Raw genomic sequence first — 14,026 nt, forward strand, 5'->3', positions numbered from 1 at the left:
AAATATCTATTGTGTTTATATAGTGTCAGTGTCAAACACTGTATGTACAACCAGTTTGATCCCAATCTTTGCCCTAAAGGGTGGACAGTTTTGTAAGAATGAGGAATGACAGAGAGATTACATGATGCTTTCATGTGAAGGCAACTTTATTACAGAAATAATCATAGATCAAAATCAAATATAGATTTTCACCTTTTTTGAGGGCCTTGAATTCCAGCCTAGGAAGTTAGGCCAATTTCCGCAAGAAGATGAATGTGCAAATCACTCTTACTTAGTGTTATTTCTGAATTCAATTCAAACCTAGAAAAATCATTGATGATTAGCATAATCAAGCATCAGTCCTCTAGTGCTATTTTTGAAAGAGTTTGGATAATTATACTACTTTGTCAACTTCTACTTTTAAAAAGGAAATTTGCCATCTCTTTCTCTTCACAAATTTGGCATGATTAGTCACTCTGTTGATCCACCCTAGATAAACTGATTCAACATAGATTGAGAATGCAGTCAAGCAGTCTTCTAATACTTCCTCTGTCAGTGCCTCCTACTGTGCAGCTGACAGCCTTCTGTGGTCATCTCCACATCATGACCTGATGGAGAAAGAGAGAGAGAGAGAGAGAGAGAGAGAGAGAGAGCGAGAGAGAGAGAGAGCGAGCGAGCGCGCGAGCTATTACTCAAAGTTTTTATTATTGAAGATAGAGGAATGTGAGACTTTTAATAAGCAGAATCCAAAGTTGATTTTCCAAGAATGCAGAACACTAGGCAATACCTAGCAGAGATGATATATCCAAAACATCCTCTCTAATAAAAGAGAAACATGCAAATTGACAGTACCTCCACTATGCCCACAAACCAAGCCCACAAGCCAGAAAATTCTAGAATTGAGTATGTCTGATTTTTTTTTTTTTTAACTAAAAGTCTCCAGTCTCAGCAAATCAGGAGTGAGTATGTTGGGGGGACCAGGCCTGCAGGGGAGGGCAGTTAGGGGTGATCAGGCTGGCAGGGGAGGGCAGTTAGGGGGAAATGACTGGCAGGGAGCAGTTAGGCATCAATCAGGCTGGCAGGGGAGTGGTTAGCGGGTGATAAGTCTGGCAGGCAGAAGTGCTTAGGGCAATCAGGAAGGCTGGCAGGCAAAAAGTTGGGAGCCAGCAGTCCTGAATTATGAGAGGGGTCCCAGATTGGAGAGGGTACATGCTGGACTGAGGGACACCCCACCCCATGCATGAATTTCATGCACTCCTCTAATATTTAATATAAACATTGAAAATGCAATTTTAAAATTATATCTTATAATTTCACTAAAAGTTATTAAGTTGAAGTCATCTGTGAATAATAAAAAGCATGTCACATTGCATTTTGATTATCAAGAAAATTCTAGAATTGAGTATGTCTGATTTTTTTTAATTTTTATTTATTTATTTATTTATTTTACTAAAAGTCTCCAGTCTCAGAAAAACATCTGCTGCCAAGATAAATAGAATTGATTCTAAAGCAGTCTAACAGGCAATATAAAAACCATTTCTGCTGAACAAGTCCTTCCCACTTTGGGAATCCAAAGCCTAATCTTGGTGCATTTGAATGTGTAACCCCTGTCCTATCACATTCTGATAAGCATCTTTTATTGCTGGAAGAGCAATTTTCTCTTTAGCTTTAAAACTTCTGCCTTGACTATAAGTAGCAAGTGATTTATTGTCAACTTGCAAAGTTTATTTTTGAATTTACATTTATTTTCATTTGTGTGATTATTTTTAGGTTTTGGAAGATATTGAAATTTTAAGTGGTTTTGGTTTGCACACGTAGTCTTGCTTTTCTTATATATCTCACTCACCTTTCTAACAATAACTCCTTTATATATTGTTCTTCAAAGAATTCTTATCTGGACTTCTTGTTGAGGACTGTTTGGTCTTAAAAGATGAGGCTGTTGGGATTGTGCATGGATGGGCTTTATGCAGTACTTAAATGTGATAAAGAGTAAAACATACAGACACAATATGAATTAATTCTTTATCACCCAGATATTTTAATTTTATTTATTCTGGAAAACTTTTAGAATATCTCAGTTGTTTATATAAACATAGCACATTTACTGCTCAAACATTCAAACTTATGAATGTGGACAAAAAATGAACTTCAGTTTCTTTCACCATACATATTTTACCCATACATCGATAAATATGGTTCCCTAAATCTATACCAATAAAAGGGTAATACGCTATAATAATTAGACCAGGAGACCTGCAGATGAACCTTCTGGACAAAGCCATGGTGGTGGGGCCCAGGCAGAAGTGGTTAGGGGCGGTCAGGCCCGGTAGGGAAGACAGGTGGGGGTGATCAGGCCAGCAGTGGGGAGCGCAATTGGGGGCTATCAGGCCAGCAGGGGAGCAGTTAGGCATCAATAAGGCTGGCAGGGGAGCAGTTAGGAGCCAGCAGTCCCAGATTGCGAGAGGGATGTCCGACTGCCTGTTTAGGTCCAATCCTACAGGGGTCCCAGATTGGTGAGGATGCAGGCAGGGCTGAGGGGCACCCCCTTGCCATGCAAAAATTTCATGCACCAGATGACTAGTTTATTCATAAGTACCAAAATTTTTATTCTTATTCTCAAACCCCACACCATCCTAACATAATATCTGAGAAAGTACCAGTAGGTGCCCATTAAATTTGAGATGAAGGTATGTCATTCAAGATTTTTGGTATCAACTTGATCATTATTCAGTCTATATAATAAGGTTCTCTGCCTTTTCTCATGATGATAGAAAGAAAAATAAGCCATTATTTTAAGTATCTATTAAATTAAGAACTGTAAAAAATAATAGCAGTATGTTCCTAAAGATTATTCATAGTTTTGCATTTTGGCTAAGAATGCAAGCTTTTTTAATGATTGGAAAAGGTCATGTAAACTATATTTTTCTCTGTTTGAAAATGTTGGTGATCCTTGAGCTCATGAACTGGAGGGTCTCTTGTTATTCAAACCACAACCTAAGAAAATAGACTCTGAGATACACTATGCAATCTCTTCTTGGAAAATCATTGCAAAGTGTTATGGATTAACTTTATAACATCTCTGACTGATACAAGGCACAAGTGGCCAAATGATATAAACTTTTAGGTGAAACCTAAATGGAAAGTTCTATGGTCCTGGGACTTATTTTCTTACATTTAAAATATATATATATATTAATTGATTTCAGAGAGGAAGGGAGAGGGTGAGATAGAAACATCAATAATGAGAGAAGATCTTTAATCAGCTGCCTCCTGCAACCCCCCTACTGAGAATTGAGCCTGAAATTGAGCCCTTGACTAGAATTGAACCTGGGACCCTTTAATATGAAGGCCAATGCTCTATTCACTGATTCAAACTGGCTAGGGCATATTTTCTTACATTTTTAAGGTTCTACCACTTCTGTATTACAACTTGCATGCCATTTTCAAATATCTCCAAAATTTTCAAAAGTTTCCAAGATGTATTGTTACCTTTGCTAAAAAAAAAAAAGAAAAAAAAAAAAGAAAGAAAAGGACCACTTTTTATTCAGGGAGGCTCAAAGTCTTGTCTTCTTATTTGTTCTGGTAGTTCTCAACTAAAGTGTCTTCAAACTGTTGTTCCAAAGGACAACATCATTTAAATATCAGTTCTTACACAGATGATCCCTTTGACCCTAATTAAATGGAGCCTAACCCTTTACCATCTTCCAGGAAAATGCTATCTCATGGGAATAAAAGCTGCAAAATGTAAACTAATGAAAATATCCCATGCTCAACAAAACTACCAATAAAGAGCTGTCAGCTATGCACAAACTAGTCTGGGCTGGGACCTTAAGAAAATTAAGTTAATGTTAAGAGATTAAGCATTATGTATAGTCATCTGGGCCAATAATTGTCCCCCATTGGATGTGACCTCTCTTAGGTAGTCATACTACAATACTTGGCTTGAACCACATCTTCCTAATTATATGATTTTTGAGCCTCATTTTTTAACCCCTAAAATGGGCCTAAAAATAGTCACACATGACTAGTGTGCGATAATTAATACAAACTACTTAGTATAATAGTAACTGTATATGAATCCTTATAAATGTATATGCATATTATACAATACTCTAAAATTCATTGTAATAGTAATAATAGGAATAACATATAATACTACTATTCCAAATAACTTACATGAACCAGGGTATTTTATCCTCACAACAATCTTATGAGGTAGAACCTTTTATTATCTCTTCTTGATAGATAAGGAAACAAATACATGGAGAAGTAAATTACTAAAGATCAAAGTATATTATTGAGTTGTGAATTAGTCCAACTAAACTACTACTATCACTGTTTTTTCCAACGTGTGTGCTCAGCTGCTACCTCAGTCAGACCAAAATAGTATCATATGAGGAATTTAAGGATGTTTCTCTTCAGACCCTGGACATTTAGCTCCCAGTCATTCTGGCTCTGATTCTATCTCGGTTGATCTTTCATCTCATTTCTACTCACTAAGACAAAATGGGAAGATATATTATTGGTCACTTTATATTTAGGTGGACAGGCAATAAAAAACAAACAAACATGGATTAGAAGATTTGATGCCCCAAAAGATTAGATGAGCTGCTTCGGGTACATGGCTCATTAATGCCAGAGCCATATCAAACGTTTGACTTACAATTGCGTTTTTTTTCTATTACCTTAGAGTATCATTTCAGTTTATCTTTAATTATCTACTTATATAAAAGGCAAAGCGACCATCTGACCATCCAAACGGTCAGTAGCTATGATGTACACTGACCAGCAGGGAGAAGATGCTCAGGGCAGGAGCTGCCAAGATGGGACCCCTCAGGGGATGTTAGAGAGCCTGTTTTGGCCCAATCTCCACAGGCCAGCCTGAGGGACCCCACCTCCAGAGGGATCCCACTCGCTCTTCAGATACCCTTCAAGCGGCAGTGCCACCCAGGTGGGGCTGGCCGAGGAGGGACTGCAGGAGGTTGGCTCTAGGGTGTGACTGGCCTGTCTGCCCAGTCCCACTCCACTGGCCGCCTCCTAATTAATTTCCTTTCAATGTGCACGAATCCATGCACAGGTCACTAGTAGATATAGAAGAGACACATCACATATATGTTTGTGTGTGTGTGTGTGTGTGTGTGTGTGTGAGAAAGAGAGAGAGAGAGAGACTTATGCATCAGTATGAAAATCTATTTTCTTGAAATTTGGTTGAGTGTTTAGAAGATATAAGGTTAAGAAGAGCACTTTTTTGTCTCTGAAGTTTATAATTTAAAAGGAAAGAAGAGCCGAAACTGGTTTGGCTCAGTGGATAGAGCAGCGGCCTGCGGACTGAAAGGCCCCAGGTTTGATTCCGGTCAAGGCCATGTACCTTGGTTGCCGGCACATCCCCAGTAGGGGGTGTGCAGGATGCAGCTGATCGGTGTTTCTCTCTCATTGATGTTTCTAACTCTCTGTCCCTCTCCCTTCCTCTCTGTGAAAAAAATAAATAAATAAATAAATAAATTAAAAAAAAAAAATATATATATATATATAAAGAAAATATGTATATACATAGCTATAATCCAAGATAGAAGAATCTATTCTCCCCTGAAGCAAGGTAAATAAGTGAACATAGAGATCACTAATACCTGGAAAAAAATAGAGTCTATCAAAACCACTCAAAATGGGCTCTCCAAATAGTCAAGGAATGCCAAAATATAATTGAACTAAAGGCCTAGTGCATGAGAATTTGTGTACCAGTGAGGTCCCTCAGCCTGGCCTGAGGGTTCCTGCCAAGACTGGCTCTCCATCTTCTGAGGGGTCCTGGATTGTGAGAGAGTGCAGGCCAGACTGAGGGATGCCACCAGTGCACATCAGGGCTGGGGAGGGACACAGGAGGGCCCATCTTTCTTAGCCCCAATTGACTGAACCCCAGCAGCAAGCTAACGTACCATTTGCCCCATGGTGGTTAATGCAGGTCATAGCAAGTGGTTGCGTGGCCTGAGCATACATTAGCATATTACACTTTGATTGGTTGAATGGACAACTGGACACTTATTATATTGGGCTTTTATTATATAGGCTGGAGAAAGTTCCTGTAATTTAAAGCATTTAAAATTATAATTGTGAAAAATCAACCCTCTTTTAACATTAAGTGTAAGTTACCTGAATTTTCTTATTTACAATCTCTGAAATGTCATTTTTTGTAAAAACAAGCACAAACAACACGATGAACAGAAAATCTACATAGCACAGGAGGAGCTCTGTTTTTAAAAAATGAGAGGGAGCCTACATCCATCAGAACTATTACAGAATTGCATTTGTATGTGTTTTGTGTTAAAATAGCTATCAACTGAAAGGACAATTTATTGTTAAAATGTTGAAAAATACAAAATCAACTTCAAATAGTTGAGTGCAAATAAACTTCAAATAGTATAGCAATTGCAGCTATTTACCACAGAGATAATACAAATATGGATTTGGTAAAAATGAGCTAAGATTTTTTTTATTGTCAATCAGGCTATTTTTCTGGTAATATCAGATATTATAACCTGCGGTGATGAGACTGAAGATATCATACTGATACATGAAGAAGATAATTTGATAACCACCAGTAGTAAAAGAAAACCAGGACAAAGTTGCAAAGCAGTGGCCTGCTTTTTGGATTTAGCTTGTTTATTTGGAGAACAGGTCAATCTGTTTTTCACAGAATGTTAGTAATATTGTAAACATCATTAAATGTCCTCACATTTTATCTAGTGGTTTTAGGCAGAAATATACTTGCAACCATTCCAGAAAAATGCCTAAGTACTCTGAATATTTGCTAAAAGAAGTTAGAGTCAGGAAGTTTTTTTAGCTAAACATTCTCTCCGAATTTAAGCTTTTTAAACAAATTTAGTTAAAATTCAAATTGATATTTCACCTGTCTGTTTGACCCATCCATATAAAGATGTAGATTAAGGTTTCCCTTAATTATGCTCAAGATTTTTCAACCTCTGCACTACTGACACTGGACTGGCTACTTCTTTGTTACGGGGGCAGCTGTCCTGTGCATAAGACAAGTAGCAGTGTCCCTAGCCTCTACCACTAGGTGTCAGTAGTATACACTGCTCCAGTTGTGGCAGCCAACTATGCCTCCAGCCATGCACCCTGCGGGCAGAATCCCTGTGGTTGAGATCCTCTGGATTATCTTTCAAAAGGCTGTCTCTAACTCAAGGCTTCTATTGGATTCATATCTCCTTATATTAACTGAATCCATTAAAGGCAAACATGGGATATTAAGTTTAGAGAATTTATGGGGTAAAAGAAATGTAGAATTGGGAAGATGCCAGTGGCTTGAAGAATAAAGGACAATAAAGCTTTTTACCAGCAGTACTCTCCATTCAGGCACTAGGTAGTCATTTAATACATATTTGTCAAATAAATTAACCTTGAAAGAGGAACCAGGCTTGGGCATTTCTGGGATGTAGGAATAAAAGTGCTAAGAGGAAAAAGGAAGAGAGGTAGTTGAAGAGGATATGACAGTATAAAATTGAAAGTCAATTTACCTATCATCATTTCATCATATCTCTCTTACAAATTGTTTCAGTTTGCAAATTTGCACTCAGTATCATGAACATATGACACTTCTGAACAAGCATCAGAGACACCATGAATCCACTGTGAAATTAAAAAAAAAAGTAACTAATGAACATTAAGAAATATAATACTCAGTAAAACCGTGTTTTATTGTTTCCGTGTTTAAGTCTTATTTTCTAATCTAAGGATTTTCTTTTAAAAGGATCATAGGAAAAGTGGATCATGTTCAGAGAATAGCAAACTGGCTGATGAGAAATAGACCATACCATGTAATGAAACTAATGGAACTACTCTATACTTTAAAATTATATAATAATACATGTGAATAATTTTTCAACAAAACTGAAGAAAAAAGCATGATGTTTTATAAAGTAGTGCCTCAAGCCTTATGCCATATTAGTAGCCAAGAAAGAACTCCCAGGCCTCCTCACTTTTAATCCAGGATCATTTCTATTTGTGTTTTCTTCTGCTTTTAAAATAATTTTTACTTTCCCTAGAAAAGTTGTCTTCTTAATATATGTCTCCTTAATATATACTTGGCTTATTTTTCTTCTCTGAATATGTTACATTTCATAAATTTCAGCACATTGGGGGAAGTGGTAATTCTTAATTGTATACTAACATTTTGTACTGACAAATTGTCCCCCAAGTAAACAAAACACAAACCCAATAATCTGAACAAATTATTGAATTAAATTTTTAAGTTCTAGGGTACAATGGTGAAATTTTATTCTTTTTTATCTCATGAAAATGTGCTAAAATAGAAAAGAAAATTCACAATCAGAATTAATTCCTTTATCACTTAGTTTAGACTTTCTTTAGTGACAAATCTAGAATAATTTATAGATAATTGCCAAATTAAGCACTTGTGTTAGTTTATTTTGAATTAACTTTGTAATTAAATAAACAACTTTTTCTGGAATGAAACACATATTTAACTTTACATTGACTAATTGGTCAATATCCTACAGATCTAATTTTATGTAAAAATGATAGCTATCACTTATTATTGAGTGTATAATTTGTACAGTTGCTATAATAAAATAATTATTCTAATTTTATCGATGAGGAGATGGATTTTCTATTAGAGAAACTAACTAAAGTATCCAGAGTTACATGCCATTTGGTGGAAGATCAAGAATTTGAGCTCATGTTTGAAATTCCAGCTTTGGTGTTTTCAAAACTTGTGTAGAAAATTTGAAGAATTTTAATGTGATTGAGAAATACAAACACAAATGCATTTACCACAACCATCGTTCTTCAGAGAGAAGGAGCATTTTAATCTTTGTTGGGTTCATTCCATTAGATATCTATTGTTTTCTCTTGAGAACCACTGAGTTGGGAACACGAGATAGTGTGGAGGTTAGAGTGGCATGGGCTTTTAAAGCAACTTTTATGACAGTGAGTTCCTATTGTGTTTATAGCAATGTTTTTTATTCTCTCTGACTTAAAGAAGCATTCAAAATGTAATGGGTTCATGTCATATGCAGAGGAGAGTTCTCAATTATCCTACTTCCCCAATGCTCTTGAGAACAGGGTCTATTCGTTTGATAAACATTGGATTTGCCAGTGGCATTTCTTGGTCTGGGAAGACAGGTGATATTGGCTCTCCTCCTCCCCCACACACTTCCCATCTGCCAGTTCCGTTTCTGGGCAAAAAGTAATGAAGGCAGGAAAGATGCCTGTTATTCCATGTTTACTTATAGTCAAATAATAACCTTTAAGGGAAATTTTCTGCGTAGTTAGAAAATGCTGCCATGTGTTCAGCTATTTTTTTTCTTCCTTCCATAACCAGTGGAAAATCACTGCTTGCTTTAGAGTATGTGTTTCTTAATTACTAGAGCAATCAGCAATATTGACAGGTTTGTAAAAAAAACAAACAGCAAAACCAAATATGCTCACTTATTCCCATACAGAATGAATACTGGGGGGAAAAAGAAAGAAAAACATGGACGTGGGAATATTGCAGTACTGCTCATCAAAAAAAGATGAGAGAGAGAGAGAGAGAGAGAGAGAGAGAGAGAGAGAGAGAGAGAGTCTTAGAATAGCAGATAGAAAATAAGCATCAGAAGGAATTAGGTTTAAAATAAGCCAACACTGATGTTTCTGGTAGAATCCTTATTCCATTTTCTTTAGAAATGTGCCTTAGACAGTGTATGTTACCTTGTCTTTATTTTTCTCAGTATTAATTTGGGTCACCCTGATTATTTTGAGTCTTTGAATATCCTTATCTAGGCTAACCAAATGCTTTTATTTTTTTAACTGTTACTGTTAGGGCCCAAGAAAGTGAAACTAAAGTAATGTACATATAATCTTTTTCTGTATACTGAGTGAGTCCTAAAAAAAATATGTGTAATATTGTGATGCATTGCTTTCAACCTCTTCTTCATATTTAGGTCTATAGATTTTAACAAATTGATTCAGAAAACTATAACTTGCAAATGTTCATTTTTCTGTGAGTGTGGCAGGGGAGGGGCAGTGGTAGGAGAAATGAGAAGCCAAGAAGAAAATTTGGAATAGCACTGAAAACACATTTGCTCTGCTCAAATGACCAGACTTTAAAGTAAGCTGGGATAGCCTGAAATATCATCGTCTATGAATTCTTTGTAAAATAATTCCTTCCTTAAGAGGTAATCCTGAAATGACTTGGTTTGTAGGACCATGGGAAATGGTTGCCATGAACAACTGCTCAGAATCATCCGCTCTTTTCCTATAATGCCATCCTTATCCCTGTAGCTGCCATCTTATAGGCACAGAAGTCAGGGGCAATATGTGCAACTCATTTCACCATAGAAAGTGCCATTTTCTTTTCATCAAGAAAGAAATCACTGGAATCAGATAAATCCAGAAACTGTTAATAACAAACTGTAATTAATGTGTCAAGAAAAGTCAAACATCTTTAGGGAACTGATATTGAGAGAGATGAGATGGCTCTCCTGGGGGAATTTAATGATATTCTCTTTATTAATAGCACTGTTTTCATAAATTATAAAATACTTATGGAAAGAAATAGGCAAGGTTGTAAGATCTTTAAAGTCTTAGCTGATAGCTCTATCTTTTCCATAGAACCATAATTTCCCATACTGCAATTCAAAGGGGGTGCTTTCATTACTTAAATATTTTGTGTTTTCTATAGGTATTTACTGGGGGGGGGGTTAATATAAGTGAATCCACGTTGTTCAGGATCAATTTAGTTCAGAGTTGATTTAAGTTATGCAAGAAGATGTGTCTAGATTACAAGCAAATACTACACCATTTTACATAAAAGACCTGAGCACATGTGGATTTTGGTCCTGAAACCAGTCCCCGGGGATACAGAGGGCTGGCTGTACTACGGTAGGAATAGTTCCGCTTCGTTCTCCAGGAAGACAGTAGGTCACAATTGTAGGTGTCAGTTCTCCAAGGGGAGGCTCTGCAAACTTGGATGGTCAAATTGGACAAGGCTAAGGAGGCCACCAGCGGCATGGCTGAGACTTGAACCTGTTTTAACTTCAAAGCTAGTGTGTGCTTCACTCTCAGGAAACGTCAGAAAGCAGCCTCACAGAGTTTATGAATCTCTTGAAACTGTATGCACAGACTTGTCTTTGATTAGGAGATTATTTATTTGAGGAAGCGGTCTATGGATTCAATTAGATTCTTAAAAGGCTTCTGACCAAAACACTAAATAATAATAATAAATTTATGAACCACTGGATGCATACTGCATCTATTAAAAAGAAGTAAAAAAATATGACCCCCCTACCACTATGCCATGCACATCTTTCTCTCTCATGTTTGAGAAGCTATGAGAAATAAAACCAGATGATAGACGGGATAATACATTCCGTTATTGACTACTAGGTTGGGATTATTTCCACTTACAGTTCCCCGGAAGCATCCCATAGGAGTGGCTTTGTAAGAGAAGAACTGCTTTGGCTGAGAGGTAGTGATGAGCATCCACTGCCTTCCGCACTTCCTCCAATCACCTCCACGTGAAGTCCCAAAGGATTCACGTTTAGCCTTTACTCTTTACAACACTTGCACAAGCGGGAGAAGAATGCCAGCGGTTCACCACGCTGTAGTGAAAGAACCTGGGCCAGCTCCTTTCCTAGCTTCTGTAGTTGTCTCAAGGGAAAGTTAAGTGCTAGAGGAGATTAACCTTGAGGTCTTCATGTAAGGAACTAGATGGGAAAAGGGAACTGGGGACTTATCCTTCAGTGAACTTGCACAATTTTAGAAAATATGGTAAGCCACAGATTCCCCAGGCAACCAAAACAAAGCATTTTTTCTTGGCTCTAAAGATTAAAATGATAGGTATAACAGATGTGAAAGTGCTTTGGAAAAGTAGTTAAAGCACTAGAAAAATGTGAAGCGTTATGACAGAAACAATCACTCTGTTCCCTCCCATACATTCTACATTATAGTTTGCATGCAGAAAACTGGTAGTAACATCATGCATTGTTGAATGAGAGCATATAAGTAAGGGATGATTTAAGAGTGATGAGTATTACAATTAAGAATTGTCATACTTTAATAGGGTTACCTGAATTTTATTTTTCCAAATTTTTTTTTTATTGGATTTAAGGATTTTTCCCTTTGGAGCACAGAGATTTATCCAGGTTAATTCTATTTGCATCTGGCTGAGTGACCCATGACTGCTTCCGCAGGTTTAACTATCAAGCACCGATGAATTCACACAAAGCCCTTCTTTGCTGGCTCTGTACTCCTTTCTGACTTCTTACTCTTAGATACTAGGTAAGATTCAATTCTCGGGAGAATAAAAGTTCCAGCTTCAGAATTCTTTGCTCTTTGTTTTTAGCATCTGTTAGATGATTCAGGAAAAACCATACTTTCCCGGGTAATCACTTATCATTTCTCAAGTAAATAATAGATTGAGGAATTTATACATAGAAGTCTAAATCATCTGTATTCTCAAAGCAGTATACAAGGAGCCAAAATGAACATAGCATTGGAATTCATTTCTCTTCTTGCATCTATAAAATTTCATACAAGTATAACCATAACCGGCTACTGCTTTTTTAGTGATCTTTTTCCAAAGCCCCTTCTTCCTATGCGAATTATTAACTGGGCCACTTTTTCATTCGGTAAGCAACTTTCCCTTAATTAGACAACAAGGGATTGCAAGGAGGGAGCAGATACCAACGGGGGAGAGAGAGTAAGGCTGTGATGATTACGTTTTGACGATGTCTGTCGTATCCTAACTGTTATTGAAGATCTATTAAAAATAAGCTGTGCTTCCAGGGAGGGTCCACCTGATGTAACAGTGCAAGTGCACTACCTCATGGCAGCGGTTGTGCAAGTGCGGGCCCCAGACCTACAGCAGCAGCATCTCATGGGGAGCTGTTAGAAATGCACATTCCTGGGTCCCACCAGACCTACTGGAGCTGTGACCAAGGGATTGATACTTCAACAAACACTCCAGCTGATTCTGATGCCCACTTACATTTGATAACAAATTGCTTTTCCCTTAAGATAACTGTATAAATGTAGTTAATTCATTTTCACAAGTCTTTTACTTTTTAGTATCACACTTTTTGTTAAATAAATATACAGCTTTTATCCCAGTGATTATATTCAGATTGTTCTCTTCTAGGTTGTGCTTTATGATATTTCCCAGAGGTTTTTTGTTTGCTTGTTTGTTTGTTTAATTCCTGGAGTTAATTATTGCCATTTCATTTGCTTCATTTCCTGTGCTTCATCAGTAACTCTTCCCAAACCATCTAAGAGAATTGTCAAATTACTCTAAACATTAGTCTTTGCTTGATTTTCTACCTCAACTTCTTTCACCTTCACCCACTGAAGGTGTCCTTCCAGGAGCCCTCTAAGCTCCTATGAGGACAATTGTTCTGTTTTTTTCTTGTGAGCTGTTCAGTTTCCCCTCATAAGAGTCTTATGTTCAGGAAGGGGGAAAACAGAAAATGTTAGGTCTGACTATGAAGCAGAGTTATTGGAGCTAAGCAGAAGTAGGGACAAAAGATCTTGCCTTTTAAGACTCTCACTTCTTATTATGGTACCTCTCCCAGCCTTCTACTGCACCCAGAGTCCCCAAACCTGGAACTTGTCTGATGCAGTTTGCCTCTGAAGAAGCTTTCAGGTGCCAGCAATTGTCTGGCTGTGCAGGATCTAAAATTCCTTTTAAAGGCTGTTAAACAATCCCTTTGTTTTCAGCCCCACATCTTACACAGAATGTCAGAGATAAATGGTGTTTCCAATTCTTGAGATGTTTCAGAAATTCTGCCTCATGGTAGTGTTGCTTCTCCTTGGAGTCCGGCTTATAGTCACTTGGTATTCTCTGTAGACATTAATTCAATAGCTGGCTGATAGGAGGCATGAAAGAATAGATGAATGAGATATAAAGAAAGGATTAATAAATGATGGTGACTGGATGAGGGGATGGAAAAATAGAGAAATCAGACAGAAATAACAGTTGTTTAACGTGGGTAACTGTTTCCCATTGGATGGTGTTAGAACTTACTAAGCTGGGTATTGA

Source organism: Pipistrellus kuhlii, unplaced genomic scaffold (genome assembly GCF_014108245.1).
Source record: "Pipistrellus kuhlii isolate mPipKuh1 unplaced genomic scaffold, mPipKuh1.p scaffold_m20_p_7, whole genome shotgun sequence".
NCBI lineage: Eukaryota > Metazoa > Chordata > Mammalia > Chiroptera > Vespertilionidae > Pipistrellus > Pipistrellus kuhlii.